Raw genomic sequence first — 20,105 nt, forward strand, 5'->3', positions numbered from 1 at the left:
TGACAGCCAAGAGTGATGTATATTTTGACTACAAGTTATGAAATATGAAGGAACTGAGGTCCAGAGAGTTGAAGTGACTTAGGTGTCAGGAGGCCAAGCCAGGACTAGAATTCAGGCTGGTGACACTCTGAATTCTAGGCTGTTTCCAACATAGAGCTCAGTAGCAGCCCCTGAGAACCAGAACTTCTCACCAGTCCTAAACATGGGGGAGGTAGCACTGACATCTGTCATCCCTGGCAATGACTCTATTAGAGTCATGGGGGTCTCTGAGACCCCCAGCCTAGCATCCTCTCCTCCCACAGCCCAGCCAGTGCTTATTACCCCACCGCCCCATCGGCTTCAACATGGTGGCCCCGTCTATGACAGCCTCCACAGCACTGTCCCTGAGTAGGTTCCTGCTGTAGCAGTGAGCTTGTTGAATTATAAATGTTTGCTGCTTTCCCCAGGTTGGTGGGTTCTGGAGGATAGGAGTTGGGTGCTGTTGCTGGCACCTGGCAGAATGCCTGGTAGCAGATAGATACAATAAAAATCGATGGTGCTTGGGGAGGACTGTAGCCATTTCCCAGTGGAAGCTCCCAAGACTGGTTTTTATGGAGCCCTTAAACTGGAATAATGCCCTTAAGTTCCATGCTCTCTCCATCTTAGCACTGAGTGCACTGGCTTGCGATGGAATGTTCACTCGTTTGCCCCCTGCCTTAGTTTGTGTTGTTTCCAAAGTTGATCTTGAAACAAGGGTTTGGGTGTGAGTAGTTTATATGCAAGGGGATAACAGAGCAAAGTGATGAAGAGGGGCAAGTAAAGGGGAGCAGGTTGTGGGTAACTGGGCTTGATCCCACTGGAGCTTTCCAGGATGTGGTGTGGAACAGACCTCAGGATGGTTCTCCTAGGGTGAGGAAGCTGGGAAATTCATCCGCCAATTGCTGTCCCTTAGTGACTGTCCTGCGGCCATCGGTGCAGACAGTAACTTCAGGTAGATGCCCTCTGGGGTAGTATATGGGAGGGCACAAGCAGGATAGCGAGAATATCTATCCACTCATTTCCTCGTTGGGGCAGCAAGCTCTGTACTAAAACTCCTAGACAAGGCTTATTGAGAGCTTGCTCTGAACCAGGCATGTGCAGGATCTTATGCAGTTTTCACAGCCACAGGATTGCTATCATCAGCCCCACTTTATAGATAGGGAAACTGAGGTTCAGCGAAGCTACCTAACTTGTGCAGGCTGGTGAGTGGGTCTGATTCCTCAGCCAGTGGCCATTCCACCCCACTACATCTCTGACAGTGCTTTACAAAGAAGAGGACGCTGGGGTTTAAATGTTGATAAAGGCAGGAGCCCTGGAGGTCACTTAAAAGTGCAGCCTGAGAAGGTCCAGGCCTGGGCTAGCCACAGGCTGGGTGAGAAAGAAGAGGTAAGGACATGGGAGAGTAGAAGCTCCAGGTGGCAGGTCCAGGTCAAGGGCGGCAGCTGGAGCCAGACAGACGGCAGTGCGGGTCAGGAGACATGGGGAGACCTCAGCGTATGGCAGGGAGGGCGGAAAACAAACTGTACCTCCAGATATATGTAGAAGCCCCTTGTAAATCAGCAGAAAGAGGATTTTTACAAAATGCATCAAATAGAAGAGGCAGTAAAGAACCAGTGGGACCCCGAGATCTCCAGCTCGAATAACTCATTTGGGAGTTGCTCTGGTTTGCCGAGCCTCTGGGATCACCCTTTGACGACAACATGCCGGACCTAACAGGAGCCTCCCTTGGAGATTATTTGGCCAGGTCTTCATTGTTCTGATGGGGAAACTGAGCGCGGCCGGAGGAAATGGTTCCCCCATGGCCGCAGAGCGGAACCTGCTCGGCATCCCGGGTCTCGCTCTTGGATCCGTCGCTTCCATTTACAAATGAACTCTTGCATCTCTGAGAGAACCTGCAAACTGGGGCCGGTCGGTTCCGCCATCCGCAGCCTCATCATCATCTTCTGTAGAGAGAAGTGAGGTTCCGCCTGGTTGTGTGGCTGTGAGAATCCCCGGAGGTTCCAGATGGGAGTTCGTGTTCCCTGCCCGTCCCGTGGCTGGTGCCGGTTCAACACGGTAGCCCCTAGCCTTGCCCAGCCCAGTCTTTACGGGATGCTGGGCTCAGAGCTGGAGCCCACGCTGTGGGAGGGGCACAGGGGACCCCTGCACTGCCTGCACCTTCCCCAAGATGAGGAGCCTCTCACCTCAGACCCCTGTCTCCCCTCCCTTCCTGAGAGAGATGCAGTTGCTGTGTGATCCCGGGGCAGTTCCTTGGCCTCTCTCCTCCTCCATCCCCATCTGTGAAGTGTGCAGCTGAGTGAGACGGCTAGATGTTCTGACTCGGTTACCCTGTGACATGAATGGGGATGATGGAAGGACGTGGGTGACACGGGTAAGGACACGGGTGTTCTCTGTGTCGCTGCAAGGGGGAGGCGTGGGGCTTGGAGGAGGGGTGGGATGGCGTTTGTGGTTTGACTCCGTTCATCTGTTGTGCACCAGGCTCGATGCCAGGCAAAGTGTGGATTGCTGAGGTGCGGGGGGCACGGCCCTGCCTTCCAGGAGGGGTGTGGGGCTGCCAGTGCCGCGTTACACGAGGGACTGTTATAAACACTCGAAATGTGCTGACTGCATCACCGCCGCACCTTATAGGTGGATTCTATTCTTGTTCTCATTTTTTTTTTTTTTTTTTTTGAGACAGAGAGAACATGAGCAGTGGTGGGAGGGCGGGCGGAAGGAGAGGAGAGAGAGAATCTCAAGCAGGTGCCCCGCTGAGCATTGGTCCAACATGGGGCTCCGTTTCATGACCCTGTGATCATGACCTGAGCCGAAACCAAGAGTCAGATGCTGAACTGCCTGAGCCCCCCAGGCGCCCCTCTTGTTCTCATTTTAAGAGCAGCAAAGTCAGGCGCAGAAAGGATGAGTAGCTTGTCCAAGGCCACACAGCTGAAAAGTTACTGAACCAGGGACTGAATCCAGATGCTCTGACTCCAGAGCCCGTCTTCTCAAACCCTGCAGGACGGGACTTCACTGACTTCCCTTGATCGACTTTTCTGTGCCAGACACTGTGATAGGTGAATTACAAATGTGATATGCTTTCATCTCCCTGGTAACCTGGAAGGTAGAGATGGTAGTATTCATTTTGTAACTTGGGAGACAAGCTCTGAGACAGGTAAAGTGACTTTTCCAAGGCCACGCAGCTCACCTGTGTGGGGAACCTGGACTGGAGTACAGGTGGCTCTTATCAGCGTATGAGAAGGGAACAAGGCCAGGGTACATTCCAGATTGCTAAGAATCCCAACAGGAGTACCAGTGTGATGTAAAAAAGGCAAGAGTGAGTCCAGCTTGAGGGGGATGGGGGAGGGAACTGTGGAGAAGGTGGAGATTGAATGACTCCTGGAAGGGTGGGTAAGGTGGGATGGGGTGGAAGGGCATCTGTGTGAGGGCAAATGCACAGAGGCGGGTGAGTCGGGCGAGCAGGAGGGTGAGTAAGCTAGGGCAAACGTGGAGAGCCTCAGGTTCTAGGGGAGGAGTCCAGATCTGATATGTCTGCAGTGGACAGTGGTGGGGAGGGAGCCATGGGTGGCAATTAGGAAGGTGCATCTGTGGCCCCCTGGGCCCAAGGGCTCTCCCAGAGCAGCCCCTCCCCGATGCTCCCTATCCACCCCTTCCTCTCCTGGATATCACATCCTGCTGTGTTTGGGGGTGTGGGAGGACTACTGGGGGTTGTCTGACTGCCGAGACTTGGTTTGCCTGGATCAGCCACCTGATAGTTTCCTTTCTCTCTCAGAAGACAGTCTCGAGGAGCTTCCTTGCTGCTCCGGTCAAGTTCAAAGCACTTCATTCTTACTGGGGAGGCTGCCCCAAGAGCTGCATTTGAACCTAGTCGTGGGCCAGCAGTGTGAGCAGGTCCCACAGGACATCTTTATGCCTCACACAGGGAGGGTGAGTGGCATAAGCTCCTGGGGTCTTTTCCAGTTGGGGTTGGCCAGCTTGGGTTTGCTTATGAGAATTTGCCTAAATTGAGCCAAAACCCCTCTTCGCTCTCTCTGTGGCCCCAAGCATTTCCTGACCACAAAGGAGGGACTGTAAGATGGCTGCAGAGATCTCAGCATCTGTCACGGTGCTCCAGGAATGCCTGCTTGTTTCCCTGCAGGTAGGAATGCAATCAGGGCTGGCTTCATGGTTCACATTGAGATGGCACCAAGATATTTTAGGAAATGAGTGCAAAACAGTGAAAATTGAGAACTCAGGCTCTTAGCAGTAACATGTATTTAGTGTTTGGGGAAGGAAAACAGCCTAAATTATAGGAAGGCGTGATGAGCAAGATCTGACATAAATACATCAACAAAGATGAAATGCAGACCTGGAAATTGGGAAAGCCTCCCTCGCACGCTGTGGGGGATCTCGCCTTGCTGTCTCCTTCGCCTGGCAGAGATGCAAGGACCATCCTGTACCTTATCTGTACCTGTCCTTATCTTGGCTGGGCTGTGGGCAAAGCCTAAATTGCTCTGTTATTTGGGCCTAGGGTCACTTGGAGGAAGGGTTTTCAGTGTCATGGTCTAAACAAACTGAGCGCTTCGGGCGGGGCAGAATAGGATAGGCTGGTGATGGGTATTAAGGAGGGCACATATTGCATGGTGCACTGGGTGTTATACGTAAGTAATGAATCATGGAACTTTACATCAAAAACTGGGGATGTACTGTATGGTGACTAACATAATAAAAAGAAATTATTATTAAAAAAAAAAAAATGCTGGGCAAAGCCTTTACACCGGGAACCAGGAGCTTTCCTGTGGACGGGGCCTTGTAGCTTTGGGGCTGGTTCCTGTGTTCCTGGCTGTGCTCACAGAGGGCCCTCAGATTCTGACACTCACTTGTCCTTTCGGTATCTCCTGGAGACCTCTGGAGTGGTCTGTGTTAACTCCCCGCCATAACCAAGACCTTCTGCTGTTCACCGATTTCCGGTGCTGAAAAAGCCCAACCCAGGACTGATGCTCTGTGCTCCTGGTCTTTGTCTTCTCTGCCCGGTTCTGTGACTTTCTGGGCATAGACGATGCTTGATCTGGTTCACAGCAGTTCCTTAGGACTGACTGGTTTTTATTTTTGTTTTTGATCTGCCAAAGGGAAGAGCCTGGAACAGCAGTTGTTACTGTGCTGCAGGGCTGAGATGGTGGGCGCGGTGAGCACAGCTGCCCACCTGGGGAAGGTCACAGGTTAAGTGGAAGCATCTAAGTTGCACTTTTTCTCTACCTCCCAGGAAGTCCTTAATTCTGGGTTGGTTTTTTATTCCTTCTGTTTTAATATCTTTTGTCTAGACATTCAGGAGCCTGGTGATACATTGCATCGCTCAGCACTTTGAGCACCATTTAATAAAGCATTTCACGTTTATTAGAGAACACTGGCTTAGCATATAGACTTTGAAGACAAGCTGCCTAAATTCAAGTCATGGCTCTGCACAACCTTGCAGGCTGCACAACCTTGAGCAGCTCACTCTTCCCAGATTCAGTTTTCTCATACAATGGGGACAGTTGTATATATGTGAATCATAAGTTGTGCGGATAGCTAAGTTAATAAACGAGACTTGCACGTAGTAGGTCTGCATAAATGTTAGCTACTGTTGTTGCTGTTATTATAATTACTCTTCTGGTCTACTGTTTAGTTTAGTGGCATAATCCAAGCGACCTAGGCCCCCAGCTCCCTCCTGCGCACGTGCTAGCTCCGAGCCCTGTGAGTTCACCCTGCCGCAGGTATCTGGGGAGCTCCCAGGCGCTGGCTCACCTGCCTTTAGCGCCCAGCCCGCGTCCTCTGTCGCAAGCTGTCTTCATAGGCACAGTCTTCTGCTGGTCGTTGCTGTCGCTCTCACCCTGACCCTGGTGTTGCCTCCTGGCTTCTCTGGGAAATATTGCCTCCTCCTAATGCAGGTCCAGCAGTTCTTCTAAGACCATTTGGAGAGTCCAGAGCCCCTCCTGCAGACTGACCCAGAGCGAAACAGGGAGAAAGGCTCACGGCCCTTTGATCTGCACTCTTGACACAGGACTCAGCCCTCCTGCCCATTCCACCTCCCTCTCCAACCCCAAAGAAAACCTGCTCTGAAACATCAGTGAGTAATGGAGCTTTTACTGGAGGTTGGGTCAAGAATCTGGTTTCATTGCACACTGAACAGAGAAGCGCCTGTTGAACACTTCCTTAGCTTCCTAGGATATCTGTGGATTCCCCCTGCCCCCAGGCACCCCTCAGCCCTGCTGCTCCTTCCTCCTCCTTTCTTTAGTCTGCAGAATCTTTCTATCTTCTGCCTGATCCTTGGCATCTTGCTCCCCTCAACCCCCAAGGTGCTCATTAGGGCTACTTTTTTGCACGGAAGTCCTCTCCTTATGAATGAGCTCTCATACCAGCTGCTGAGAGGGTCAGTGTTTCTTCATATATTGCACAAAATAGGGTTACCACTCCGTCGGGTCCTTGCTGTCCTTACTGACCAGCCGTCCAGTCAATCTGTGTTTTCACTTCTACTCAACTCTGGATTCCTTTTCAACTCACACAAGCTCATGCTGGAGCATTTGCTTCTTCCAGGGCTATAGCCCTCCTGACTTAAAGAAATGCCAGGAGTGTGGTGTCAGGTACCTCCCTGGGGAGGGGCAGCCCTGCATGGCTGCAGTTGGCTCTGTAACAGGTGGTCCATGCCGTAAGCTCTATTTACCCGTTGCGAATACCCAGTGAGAGGCTGCTGTCTTTCCTTAAGACCAGCCCATCGAAGTCTGTGAAGGTTATGAAAACTCATTGCCTTTTAGGGATGCGTGTAAAGGCAAGTGACCTCAGAGAGTACTCAGGGATCAGACCATATCTGGCTCTGGCAAGGCCTAGCTGTTAGGTGGGAATGGCTGGTCCGGCCGGATCCAGTCACTAGACGTTATTTCTCAGAATGTGCTCTACTGACCACCTGCATCTGAATCACATGGGGAGTGTGCAAAAAATATCAGTGCCAGGGCTTTCCCACGGCCACCAGATCAGAGCCTTGGGAAGTAGGGCTGAAGAACCTGAATTTTTAACAAAGGGCCTACTAATGCTCCTGCATCCTTAAGTTTGAGAATCACCGCTCTGGCCTGTGAGCTCCATTCAGGCAGGGACTTCAATTACATACGTCAAGCAGACCATCTTGGTTCCCCCCCCCCTCCTCTAGGACACAAACGAAGAGTCTGTCTCCCAGTTCCCTTGTGAGTGGGTGAGACGTGTAATCATTTCTAGGTAACGGGCTGTAAGTAGAAATTAATTTGATTACTTCTGGGCCAAAGTGTAGAAGAGCAGGGGTGAGTCCTCCATCTCCTCTTTCTGTGGAGGAAACTGAGGAGGCCAGGTGTTCCAGCTGGACAGCTACAAGATGGTAGAACCTCCATCCCGGCTCCCTGAGCAGCCATACGGAGCAGAGCCCCCTAGCGGAACCCCTGTGGACGTGGAATGGGGGTGATAAATAAATGCCTGCAATGTTAAGCCCCTGAGATTTCAGGATTAATTTATCACAACATCACTTAGCATTCTTCTTACCTATATACAAGCTAAGCTCATCATCTTTCATGATGTTGGACAATTGATTTATCTATCATTAAGATGTTTAACGAGATTTGCTTCAAGCTCCAGTAGCAGTTGCTGGTGAAACAGTATCTGACTGCAGGGGACAGGGCTGGGACGAAGGCACGACAAGTGGGGCACGTCGGTGTGATATTGAAGAAGGTGTTCATTCTCAGCTTCACGCAAGGAAAGGATCAGTCCTAAAGAGTGAGCACTTTCTTCAGTTTTATACCCTAGATGCTTCACTTGCCTTATCCCAGGCCCGGCACCGGCAATGGAAAAGTCCCAACCTGTTTTTTGTTTTGAAGATTTTATTTATTTGAGAGAGAGAGAGAGAGAGTGAGAGAGCACAAGTGGTGGGGAGGGGCACAGGGAGAGGGAGAAGCAGACTCTGTGCTAAGCAGGGAGCCCAATGTGGGGCTCGATCTTAGGACCCCGAGATCATGACCTGAGCCAAAGGTAGACACTTAACGGACTTAGCCACCCAGGTGTCCCCGAAAAGGCCCAACCTGTTAAGCTAAGCACAGCTGGGGAGAGCTCCTGCTTTTTAAAGGAGGAAATAACGAAGCAAGGAAGACTTGCTGAGACCGTCTCTGGCCTGATCCTCAAGGAGCTCACAGTGAAATGAAAAGGTAGACAAATATGGATGACATGGTGGTTCCAGGGGAGGTGGGGTATGAGCCAAGCGCTTAGGAGCACAGGCGAGGCAGAGCCTGCTCAGCTGGAGCTGGGCGGGCAGCTCAGCTTCCCTGGCAGATGACGATGTGAAAATGCCAAGCAGAGCAGTGCCTCCTGCTTGTGTTTGGAGAAGGGTTGGGTGATCATAACTGAGGACACTTGTTCACATGCCCCAAGTGGCTGATGGTTTGTAACTGGGATCTTACAATAATGTGGACCCAGACCTTGTCTGGTTTTCCAGGCAGGTGGTTCCAGACACTCACCAGTTGAGAGGGCACGTGCCAAGTGCCGGGCAAGGTGCCTGGCACTGTGCCTCGTCATAGGAAGTGCTCAGGAAAAGTCGGCTCTTCCCCTTCCTCCAACTCTGTTGGCTGGATTTCAGTTGTAGAAATGGTCAAAGAGAGGGAGAAGGCAAGGAGCTCTACAATGAAGAAATTGATGACATTACGATAATCATAATAATATTAATTGAATACTTAGGATGTTCCAGGCATGGATCTAAGCACTTTCCCTGTTAGAACTCACCTAATCCTCAAAAAAACCCAATGAGGGAGGTACTGGTGTGCATCTCCTATGGCTGCTGTGATGAGTCTCCACAGACTTGGTGGCTTAAAACAACACGGTTTATTCTCCTACAATTCTGGAGGTCAGGAGTCTTTCTGGAAGCTTCAGGGGAGAATCCATTTCCTTGCCTTTTCCAGACCTAGAGGTGACCTGCATTTCTTGGCTCATGCCCCCTTCCATCTTCAGTGTTGGCTGAGTCCTCCCACAGCCATATCTCTCATTCTCCCTCGCCTCCATCGTCCCCTTTTAAAGATGCTTATGTTTACATTGGTCCAACTGGATCATCCAGACTGATCTGTTTATCTTAAGATCAGCTGGTTAGCATCTATAACCATAATTCTTCTTTGCTAGGTAATCTCACATACTCGTGGATCCCAGGGATTAGGGCTTGGACGTCATTGGTTGGGGGGCATTATTCTGTTTACCAGAGAGTACTGTTAGCGAAGGCTGTGCTCTTGGTGGAAAGGCAAAGACCCCCACGGTGACTGGAAGAGTGAGCACCAACTTTACTTATTTACCAGCCAGAGGGAGACGTGCTGGAGAGGAAATTCACCAAGTGGCTCCTTGCAGGGAAGATGTCAGGGAATTTTCTGTGCTGGGGAAGGAAGGTTTGTTGTGATTATGCTAATTAAGAATTGTCATTTTCCCTCTGGATTGATCGGAATGCGTCTATTTGTTCATACATGGTCAGTTAAAGTAAGTCTCAGTGTGTATTAGTCAAGAAAGAGTCTTAAGTTAGGTCTACTGTCATGGGTCACTCAAGTCTGTAGATATTTCTTAGCTGTAACTGGTTAGAGCCATTGGGTGAAACCCGGTGCTCAGTGTTGCTTCAAATGAAAAGGCTTTTTTTTTTTTTTAATCTAGTATTGTTTGCAATTTATAGAGGAGGAAATTCCGGCTTGGAGAGGTCACATCCTCATGAAGAGTAGTGCCAGGATGTAAGCCTGCAGTCCGATGCCAAGTCCCCCTTCTTAACCATTTTACTCTAGGACCCCAGCGCCAGGCCTGGCTGGCACTCTTCCGTATCCATCCAAGCGAGGAGAAGAGCCTGCTAGTGGGGACTCAGCAGTGGCACTTCCTAGAGGTTGAGGGGCTCAAATGGGAAAATCAATGCGGATCTCTGCCAGGAGTTTTGGGATACTGCATTTCCTGAGTGAATGGGGACATTTGTAGATGAAACTCACCAACCATCAGGCAGTGTGTCTCGCAGCAGAAAACATGATCGGCTTCTGACATTAACCCCGGGGCAGGAAGGAGCAGCTCATTAAGCTCTGGCGGGGTTGCTGACAGCCGCCGACATGCGACCATGTTTATAAACGACTTACAGTGGGGACCAGTGACACCTCATTACGGGCACCCATCAAGGGCCTGTTCTTCCCTCTTCATCTCCCACCATCAATCTTCCAGTGCAGAGCTTGTAATTAGGACCTGTATTGACTCTTGATCAATTTGTTTTGTTAGGCCAAGGAAGAACACTGCTGGTTATGTGTACACATTGAAAAGGTTGTCGCATAAAGTGTGTGGATGTGTTGGTGGTGGGAGGAGGTGGCGGACGGGCATCTGGGATACCTGGCTCTGCCTGCAGCCATAGACATGGGCCTAGGGGCCCCTTTCTTCCGGGGCCACCATGGCAGCTGGGCCCCAGCCTTTCTGGGGATGAGCTGAGACATCCGGTCCTGTCACTCGTGTATCACATACAATGGCCGGGGCCGGGAAGCAGGCGCCTCCTGGGAGCCATGCGTTGTGCTGCGCCATGTGAGTTAATTCTTGATCAGCCCCACCAAGGCTCTGCAATGGAAAAATGAGGCTTAGTGTGAAAAAGTAAGCTGCCGGGGTCAAGAGAGCCCGATGGCTATTTGGGAGCTTGCCTTAAATACGTAATGTCATTTAGACCAGAAGTGGGAAAAGATCTTTGGCACAGCCCAATGGGTGGCGCTGCCATATCTAAAGAAACCTGTCATCAGCTGGACAGAAGAAGGGGGTGAAGATCAGTCCCAGTCCTAGCAAACAAGGAGCCCTGGAGGCTTAGTGGGCTGAGGATGTGTACCCCTCTGGGGTATGGCTGCCTAGGCTATCAGAGCTCTTGTCTGCTCCTGAGAGAAGCACCTTCTTGGGAGATAGACCATCAGGCCCTCTCCATCCAGCTTGTCACACATCCTGGCGACATAGCCAGCTACCTTGCATTGAGCCACAGTCACATGACTGGTGATGAATTGGCCTCCAGTGCAGATTCTCTATGGATAGGTAATGGCTGATTTAGCCATTGCATTTCACATAGTGAATTCATCCGGGAGTATACATCAACTTCTTATAAGCTTGGTAAATATGAGTCTAGCCCCAAGGGCTGGCTATACCATTTACAGGGCAAGGACAAGATAAGATCCTCAAATTTGGAGCTACAACTAAACAGCTACACTTGATGAATTCTTCTGAAAAATCTGTCAGTCACCTTTCTTGGGTGACAGTGGGTCCTTGCGGTCTGTCTAAAAACCCAGGGCCATTGTCTTTTAGTTTTGAGGGAAGCAGGACTTGATATTCTATCTACTGACTCTGCATCCAGTACTCTCCCTGATGTTCAACATCACCTTCCTCATCTTGGTCTCTCAGTGTAGACAGTCAGTAGCTAGAGCTCTGCCCTGGAGAAGATGGGTGGACACAGAGGTGGGGAAGAGAGCTTTAAGACTTTCCCAGTTTGGTGCAGGAGAAGAAAACAACAGGAGCCAGAGTCTTTGGTCTGCTCACTGGGTTTCGTAGGTTGAGGTTCAGAGTTCCGACCAGGTCCTAGCTTTTCTCTCCAAGGAACAGCTCAGAGGCAGGGCAGGGCCAAAGGGTCTTCAATCCAGGTCTAAGGGAGATGAGAAAAGGCCCTCAGATTAATATGGTTCATAATAAAACTCAGACATGCTGTTTTTCTTATGGAAAAGTCAATTTTTCCTGAATCTGGGGAGGAGCACGGATGGAGGCTCAGAATTTGCTTGCAGATTTTCTGATGGTCCTCCTGTTGAGAAATAGGGTTTGTGTCCCCATTCTTTGAATCTGGGCTTCCCTTAGTGACTGGATGACCAGTCGTGTGTGATGTACGTGACGCTGCGTGGCTTCAAGGGTAGGACATGAGAGGTGACACTGCTTCCTCCCGGTTCTCTTGAGACCCTGAGCCACCATGTAAGAATGCGGATCTGAAGCTGCCATGTTGTAAGGAAGCTTAGGACACACATGTGGGGGCCACATGTCGGTGTTCTGGCTGATTGTCCCAGTTGAGATCCTTACCAACAGCCAGCGTCAGCCATCAGATATGCGAGAAAGATGCCTCCAGACGAAACCAGCCCCTAGTCATGAGTTACCCCAGCCTTTGAATCCTTCCTACATAAAAGCCACCATTCCTCTGCCCTGCCCAGTTCCCGACCCACAGAGTACATGAGCATCGCTAAATGGTTGCTTTATTTCACTAAGTTTTAGGGTAGTTATTTCTGTAGCATAATGTAACTAGAATGGTCACTACTTCTGTGGCTTGGAATTAGACCTTTGTCTGAACCAAACACAGGATGATGATCTCCACTTACAGGGTATGCATGTGACAACACATACTGACGTTGCTGGCACACAGTAGGTGCTCAGGAAATCATGGTTCCCTAACCTTCTAGAAGCCTCTCTGAATGTCTCTTGGCCTGCCTTTTGGGGAATATTGGCCTTTATTGCCAAGTCAAAGGGAAGGTTTTACATGGGCTCCACTGCCTGTTTCTAATTAAAATCATAAAAACTCTGTTAGCACCATAATAACTTCTGCCAGGCTGAAGGCAAGTTTCATAAACAGACTTCTTCAAGGGAATCCGAAGCTACTTCTATAAAATAAAACTTAAAAAAAAATCTGCCCTCAGGGCTTAAACCACCAAAACAAAAAATAGCGAAGTGTCCCCATTCCTAGGGTGGTGGTGGTCAAAATGTGTTGGAATCTTGTGGGAGAGCCAGCTGAATATGCAGATTTCTGGACCCCAAGATAGAGTAAACCGTTCTGTGTGGTCCAGAAATCCAGTTTTTTAATAGGCACTCCCATTCCGTTGAATTTTTAAAACAATGGCTTCATTGAGATATAATTCATATATCCTTCAATTCACTCATTGAAAGTGTACAGTTCAATGCTTTTAGTACATTCACAGAGTTGGGCACCCGTGGTCACAATCCGTTTTAGGACGTGGTCATCCAAAGAGAACCCACATACGCTTTGACGGTCACCTCCCCCACTCCTCCCTACTGCCCCAGCCCTAGGCAACCACGAATCCGCTTTCTGTCCCTATGGATTTGCCTAATCTGGACATTTCATATCAATGGAATCACGTGACAGGTGGTCTTTTGAATGATTTCTTTCACTTAGTGTAATGTTTTCGTGGTTTATCCACGTAGTGGTGTTAGTGGTACTTCATTTTGATTGCTGAATAATAATCCACTTTATGAATATATCATGTTTTGTTCATCAGTGGGTGGCCGTTTGCATTGTTTCTACTTTTTGGCTATTATGAACCATGTTGCTGTGAACCTTCATTCATGTACAAACTTTTATGTGAATGTGTGTTTATATTTCTCCTGCGTATATATTTCTAGGACTGGAATTGCTGAGTTCTGTTGTTACTCTGTGTTCAATCCTTTGAATAACTGCTAGACTATTTTACAAGGGGACTGCACCTTTTTATACTCATATCAACAGTTATGAGGGTTCTAGTTTTTCTGCACGTTGGCCAATATTTGTTGTTATCTGTCTTCTCCTAGCCATCCTAATTGATATGAAGGTGTATCTCATTGTGGTTTTGATTGTATTTCCTTGATGGCTAATTATGTTGAACAATTTTTCATATGCTTATCGACCTTTTCCCCGTTTTTTTGGGAGAAATATCTCCTCAGATACTTTGTTCCCCTCTCTATTATAAGAACACTTAACATGAGGTCTATCCTCTTAACAAATTTTGAAGGATACAATACAGTATTGCTAACCGTACATATTGTTGTATAGCAAATCTGTAGGACTTACTCCATCGAACAGCAACTCCCTATTTTCCCCTTGCCCAGCCCCTGACAACCACCATTCTGCTATCTGCTTCTATCAGTTTATTTTAGATCTTCATATAAGTGGAATCTTACAGCATTTGTTCTCTGTAAGTGGCTACTTTCACATAGCATAATGTCTTCTAGGTTCTTCCTTGTTATTGCATATGGCAAGATTTCCTTTTTTAAGGCTGAATAATATTCCATATTTACATACTACATTTCCTTCATTCATCTGCTGATGGACATTTGGGTTGTTCTCAAATCTTGGCTATTGTGAATGATGCTGCAATGAACATGGGATTATAAATAAAGAAGACAAAAGTAAATGAAGTGACATTCCATGTTCATGGATCAGAAGATGTAGTATTGTAAAAATGTCCATACTGTTCAAAGTGAGCTACAGATTCAATGCAATTCCTATCAAAATCCCTTTGGACTTTTTAAAAGAGATAGAAAACAATCCTCCACTTTATATAAAACCACAATGGACCCTAAGTAGCCAAAACAATCTTGAAAAAAAAGAAGAAAGCCAGAGGCATCACACTTCCCGATTTCAAAATATATTACAAAACCACAGTAATTAAATCGATATAGTACCGGCATAAAGACAGACATAGAGAGCAGCAGACACAAATAGAAGTCCCAGAAATAACCCCATGCAGATGTGGACAACCGGTCTTTGATAAGAATGCTAAGAATGCACAATGAGGGGAAAGGATAGTTTCTTCAACAAACGATACTGGGAAAACTGAATATCCACATGCAAAAGAATGGAATTTGACCCTTACGTTACATAATCCACAAAAATCAACTCAAAGTGGATTGGAGACTTAAATAGAAGACTTGGAATTATAAAACTCCCAGAAGAAAACATAGGGAACAAGCTCCAGAATGTTGGTCTTGGCAATGATTTAACTGATAGGACACCAAAAGCACAGGTAACAAAAGCAAAATTAGACAAGTATGATTAGATAAAACTAAAGAGCCGCACGGCAAAGGGAACAATCAACAGAGTGAAAGGCAGCCTATGAAATGGGAGAAACTCTTCGCAAACCATGTATCATATAAGAGGTTAAAATCCAAAGTACATAAGGAACTGCTACAATTCAATAGCAAAAACCAAACCAAAACCAAAACAAAAAACCCAACCCAATTTAAAAAGGGCAAATGACTTGAAAAGATATCTAAAGAAAATACACTAATGGCCAAAAGGTGCATGAAAAGATGCTCAACATCACTCATCAGGGAAACGAGAATCAAAACCACAATCAGATACTATTTCACAGATGTTTCTCCTTTTGATAATGGCCACTATTCAAAAAAATAAAGATGTACGTTATTGGTATGAATGTAAAATAATGTAGCCACATGGGAAACAGTACAGAAGTTCCTCAAAAAAAAAAAATTAAGAATAGAACGACCGTATGATCCAGCAATCCTACTCCTGGGTGTATATCCAAAAGAATTGAAAGTAGGATCTTGAAGAAGTATTTATACTGCTACTGCATTGAATTTTGAGGCTCTTCATTCTCTGTTTCAGAGCTCAAGGGAACCTTTAGGAAGAGGAGGGCTGGCTCTGAGAGGGGATGAGATCGTGATCCCTCGGGGACGTGACTGGGGAGCACTAGCAGAGTTCTGGCTGGTGTTCCAGTGTGATGCTCCTTCTAGTTCATTGTCATAGCCCAGGTACCTCAGTGTCCCTTCACCGCCCTACAGATGGGCAGCCTCATTACAGTCCCACCCACATGGAGTAGCTCGGAGCCCCCATCTGCACCTGGATTAAGCACTGGGCCCCTCTGGGAATACTTCTGAGAACTCCAGGGGTTGCTTGCACTCACAGTGTGTATATTTCCACTGCAAGTGTGCAGGTCTCAGTGATGTCCGTCTGTAGTTGCTGAATTTAGCAACTGCCCTGCAAGCAGGAGGGAGTCTCTTGGGATGTGGTTTCTTGCATATGAGCAGAGTTGCTGCTTGGGATCATCCCCTTTGTCCTGGGCACTTGGCCTCCTTCAATGGAGAGGTACATTTACTGATGATTACTATTGGCCCATTACACTTAACACGGATACCCCCATATTTGGATTCACGGACTGAGGCTCAGAAAGGTTAAGTACCTCGCCCAGGGTGACAAAGCTTGGAAGGGGAAGAGCCTGGCTTTGAACTCAGGAAGTCGGGCTCTGAGTCTGCTCTCAAACCCCACTCCCCCACCCCCGAGTGCTGAGCCCAGCACACAGCGTGTTGGGAAGCCTCCCCCATCAGACCATGTGATCTCAGGGCACTTGCCCCACCGAACTCTTTTCTGTATCCCCAACACTTAGCCCAGTGCCTGCCTGACACACTGCAGCCCAAGAGATATTCCTGTTGAAGGAGTATGCGTGCCCCGAGGTGCAAGTCTCAGCAAGGCTCTAATTCCACGGGGAGATTTTGGGTGCAGCCATGGGAGCACCAGCTGGAGGTGGAGGAGACGCTCAAGTCCTGGGTCATAGAGAAGAGAAAGGCGCGAAGTTCTCTGCTCTCTCTGCCCATGTGGAGGAGTGGTAGAGGCTGCGTGACTGACTGGGTCACCCTGCCCCTGAGAGGGACCCACTGGCTATTACTGACATGTCAAAAGCGGGGCCAGGAGCTGTGGGTGATTAAAAAACACAAATTTATGAAAATAGCACTCCCTGTGGAGAAACAGGGGCTCAAGGAGGAAGAGGAAAGCCAGGCTCAGTGCTGCCTGCTGAAATCCAAATGGGAGGAAGGTGGCTCCCAGCTGCTGTGAATGCGCTCCCCGGGAGAGGCGCAGAGATGGCCTGCAGAAGCTGCGAGGTGCGCTGGAATCTCAGCACCACCACCGGAGACCGGCGCACAGGCTTGGCTCTGTAGTCTGTGTCCTTGCTTGTCGCTCTGGCCAGAGTACCGAAGCTGGGCATAGCCTGGATTCTTCCCCAAGCCCTAAAAGCAGATGGGGCCAGCAGGCTCGTTTTGGTGGTCTGTACTAGGGCCCAGGAGTGGAAGGAGGACACGGTCCCACTCTCAGCTGGGCTTCCATGGGAGTAGACCCAGACAAGGCATGGGTGCTGTGGTTTATTGGGGTGGTGGTCCCAGAAAGCTTACAAGGAAAGGGTAAGTGAGACAGGAAGGAAGATAATTATGAGAATTCGCTCCTGTCTTGTTTTGAGGAATCTAGTCCTCAGCTACCATTGCCCAAGCCTCCTGCAGCGGGTTAATGTGATAATAGACACCTGCGAAATCTAGCTGGGTCCCCCAGTGAGGGTGGCTTGAGGGGCAAGGAAAAGGCTGAGACTGGCAGAACAGGTGTCAGACCTCATGGAAACTGGGCATAAACCTCCGTCCTATGCTGGGGAGCAGGGGAGAGGGAAGCAAGAGACGAAGGCGCACTGCATACTGGGATGACGTTCTGGAGTTCCGTCTAGGCCTGCCATCGGTACGCAGGCACAACTAAAGTTCACGTTTGTCTCGACACTGACATCGCAGTTAAGTCATGGTTTTCCCTGGGACTAGTGCAAGATCGCAGAGTTGTTCTCAAGTCTGAGTGACCTGGTGTCTTCATTTGAGGGAAGCCACCGTTCCCAGACTTTTCCTGTGCAAGCAGCTATTTCTAGATACAGCTCCCTGATTGTTGGGCTCCTGGTGGATCTGTTTGATCTGGAATTTCCCCAAGGCCTTGTTCCATTTACCAGCTGAACAGATTACATTGATTGGGGTGTGTGTGTGTGTGTGTGTGTTTCAAGTCATTTTTAAATAACCCAAATCTGCCTACACTCCCAGCCCTGACCGCAGTCTGTTTCCTGACATGGGGGGTCGCGGGCCTGGGCAGGCATGGAAGCCCAGGCAGAAGGTGGGCCTGGCCTGCCCGGTTTCACCAGGGAGGCCTGACAGCGGGAACAGTGCTGGGCTCCTGCATGCCCAGCCAGGTGTTCTGCTATCCACAGGCCCGGGGAGCTTGTGCTCTGAGTGGACTCCGCTGGCCCCTATCTACCTCTGGGCGCATGGCAGATGGCAGACCTGCCTTCCCGGACCACAGAGAGTGGGACTGATAAGGCAGGTGGCTAGGGCCACAGTTGGCCTGGGTGGCCTCTTTGCCCTCAGAAATCCTGTGGGTCCCATGGTGTCCCGAGGTCAGTTATGCTACCTGCTGATTTTTTGTGTTTTGGAGAATTTGGAGCCTTGAAGTTTTGCCCCCGAGACTGCTTCCCTCTTTCCTTTCTCCCCTCCCACACTTCTCTTTTGTCCACCAGGCAAGGCTTGAACAGAAGGGCAGGGGCATGGGAATTTAAAATCAAGGAGCTACTCTCTGCACATCCTTTGCACTCATGTCAGCAGGACTCGAGTTGCTGAGACCCGGAGCCTGGTTCTCAGACGGGCCTCACGCTCACCTTAGCTCTGGTTCTCATCTTGCAGGTGGCCTCCCCTCCACCTGGCAGTGCCAGTCTACATACCAAGACACTCCCCATGCCAGTCAGCCTCTGGGCTCCTGCAGCCTGGCACTCTCCTGCTTGCTTCTAGTGCAGTGGTCAGAAATAACGTGCTCTTCTCTACTGAAAACCCCGGGTGTCAGACCCCTCATCCTAGTTACCTATTGGAAGCACCAACGGCAGTTGGCGACTTCTATAAAGGGCCAGATAGTAACTATTTTAGGCTTTGTGGGTCATATGGTGCGTGTTGCGACTGCTCAACTTTGCCATGTAGTGTGAGAGCAGCCATAGATGATATGTAAATGACTAGGCATGGCTGTGTTCCAATAAAACATTATCTACAAAAATAAGCAATGGGCTGGATTTGGTTTGCCTACCATACTTTGCTAACGCCCGAATTGGAGCTTAAGCTCTGAGAATAATTATATTTTTTTGCAGTCATTTATTGAGTGCGTGTTAAAAGCCTGGATTCTAGGTCCCCTATCCGGAGGCTCTGCATCGGTGGTCCTAGGGTAGGATCCAGGAATCTGTATTTTTGCAAACAAAATTTGGGTAATTTGGCAGTGCTGCTAGAAGTGCAGCCCAGGCCAGCTCCTGCTGGGAAAGTGACAGCAGCACAGTTGGAACGGTGGCAAAGCTGTGAGCAGAGCTCTGGTCTTAGACTAGAATCCCTAGACCAGAATCCCTTCTGTTTCCACCTGTTCCTTTGGGGACTTCTGGGGACCGTTCCTGGAATATGAGAGGTGTGAGGAGCTCAGCTGTGGGCATCAGTGGGCTCGGATAATGGGAACATTTCTCACCTCATCAGTTTTCAATTGCCTGCCATTTAGCTCAGGAGGAACTGCCCACTCCACGGTTAAGCCCGGTAACAAGAATATTAATAAGTCACATGGAGAAGAGCTTGAGGCCTTCCAGAGTGGACATGAGAGATGGATACCTTGAAAACAAACCCATCTCCTTGGCCCCATGCCTTCGAAAAATCAGCCGGAGCCATTTCAACCCAAACCCACTTACTCATTCACTCATTCATTCATTTAGTTTTTCCTTTATGTATTTGATTAGCATTTATTTAACACCTATCTAGAGCCAGCTCCTGTTCTGGCATCGAGGAAATATAGCTGAGTCACCCATTATCTTTGTCTTCACTTTCCTGTGATTCATGTGACCAAGGGAATGCATTCATGAGTGACTGGGGAGAAAGGGAGTCAGTTTTATCAGAATCAGGAATCCATTTGGGGCAGGAGTCTGGGCTACATCAGGAGTCAGTCTGTGGCTCAGGATCAGGGGTCAGTTTCTGGTCAGGAAACATAGGGAAGGTCATAGAACACACAGGTCCATTTCCTTGAGCTTCGTTGCCAAGAGAGCCGTGGGATATGGGTGGACATCCTGGGTGGTCTTTCTCATGACCTGCAACATTGATCTCAATCCTGATAAGATCCCAGGCAACAGGGCCATATGATCTTGAACAAGGTGGGGAAGGGGCTCAGTAGGATCAAAGTGTCTTCTTACCTTCTCATTATTCTCTACTCATTGGGGTGAGGGTGGGGGAGTAGTCTGGTCAGAAAGACCATTTTTGTAGAACTGGTTTTGGGATGAGAGCCATTGTAAGATTTAAAGATCAGCCCGTCTTAAAGGATGAATCACAGTTCCAAAGCAGAAAGTTATTTTGCACTTTAGAGAGACAGTATTTTATTTCATAAAGAGGAATTGCTAAGCCACCGCCTAACCGTGCCAGTGATTTTAGCTGAATATTTTTCCATGTTAAACCCACAGAATGTCAGAGCTGGAGGATTGTTCTGGTTAGTTGTCTTTCAACTGTGCTCTCTGGACTCATCCATTTCTCTGGTG

General features: G+C 48.8%; 1 long non-coding RNA gene across 1 annotated transcript in view; it reads left to right on the forward strand.

Annotated features, from left to right (window-relative positions):
* LOC121104609 overlaps positions 1-20,105 on the forward strand; it is a 126,831-nt gene that overhangs the window by 67,531 nt on the left and 39,195 nt on the right. The gene's annotated exons all lie outside the window — the stretch shown is intronic.

The sequence above is a fragment of the Ursus maritimus genome, unplaced genomic scaffold (genome assembly GCF_017311325.1).
Source record: "Ursus maritimus isolate PB19 unplaced genomic scaffold, ASM1731132v1 scaffold_22, whole genome shotgun sequence".
Taxonomy (NCBI): domain Eukaryota; kingdom Metazoa; phylum Chordata; class Mammalia; order Carnivora; family Ursidae; genus Ursus; species Ursus maritimus.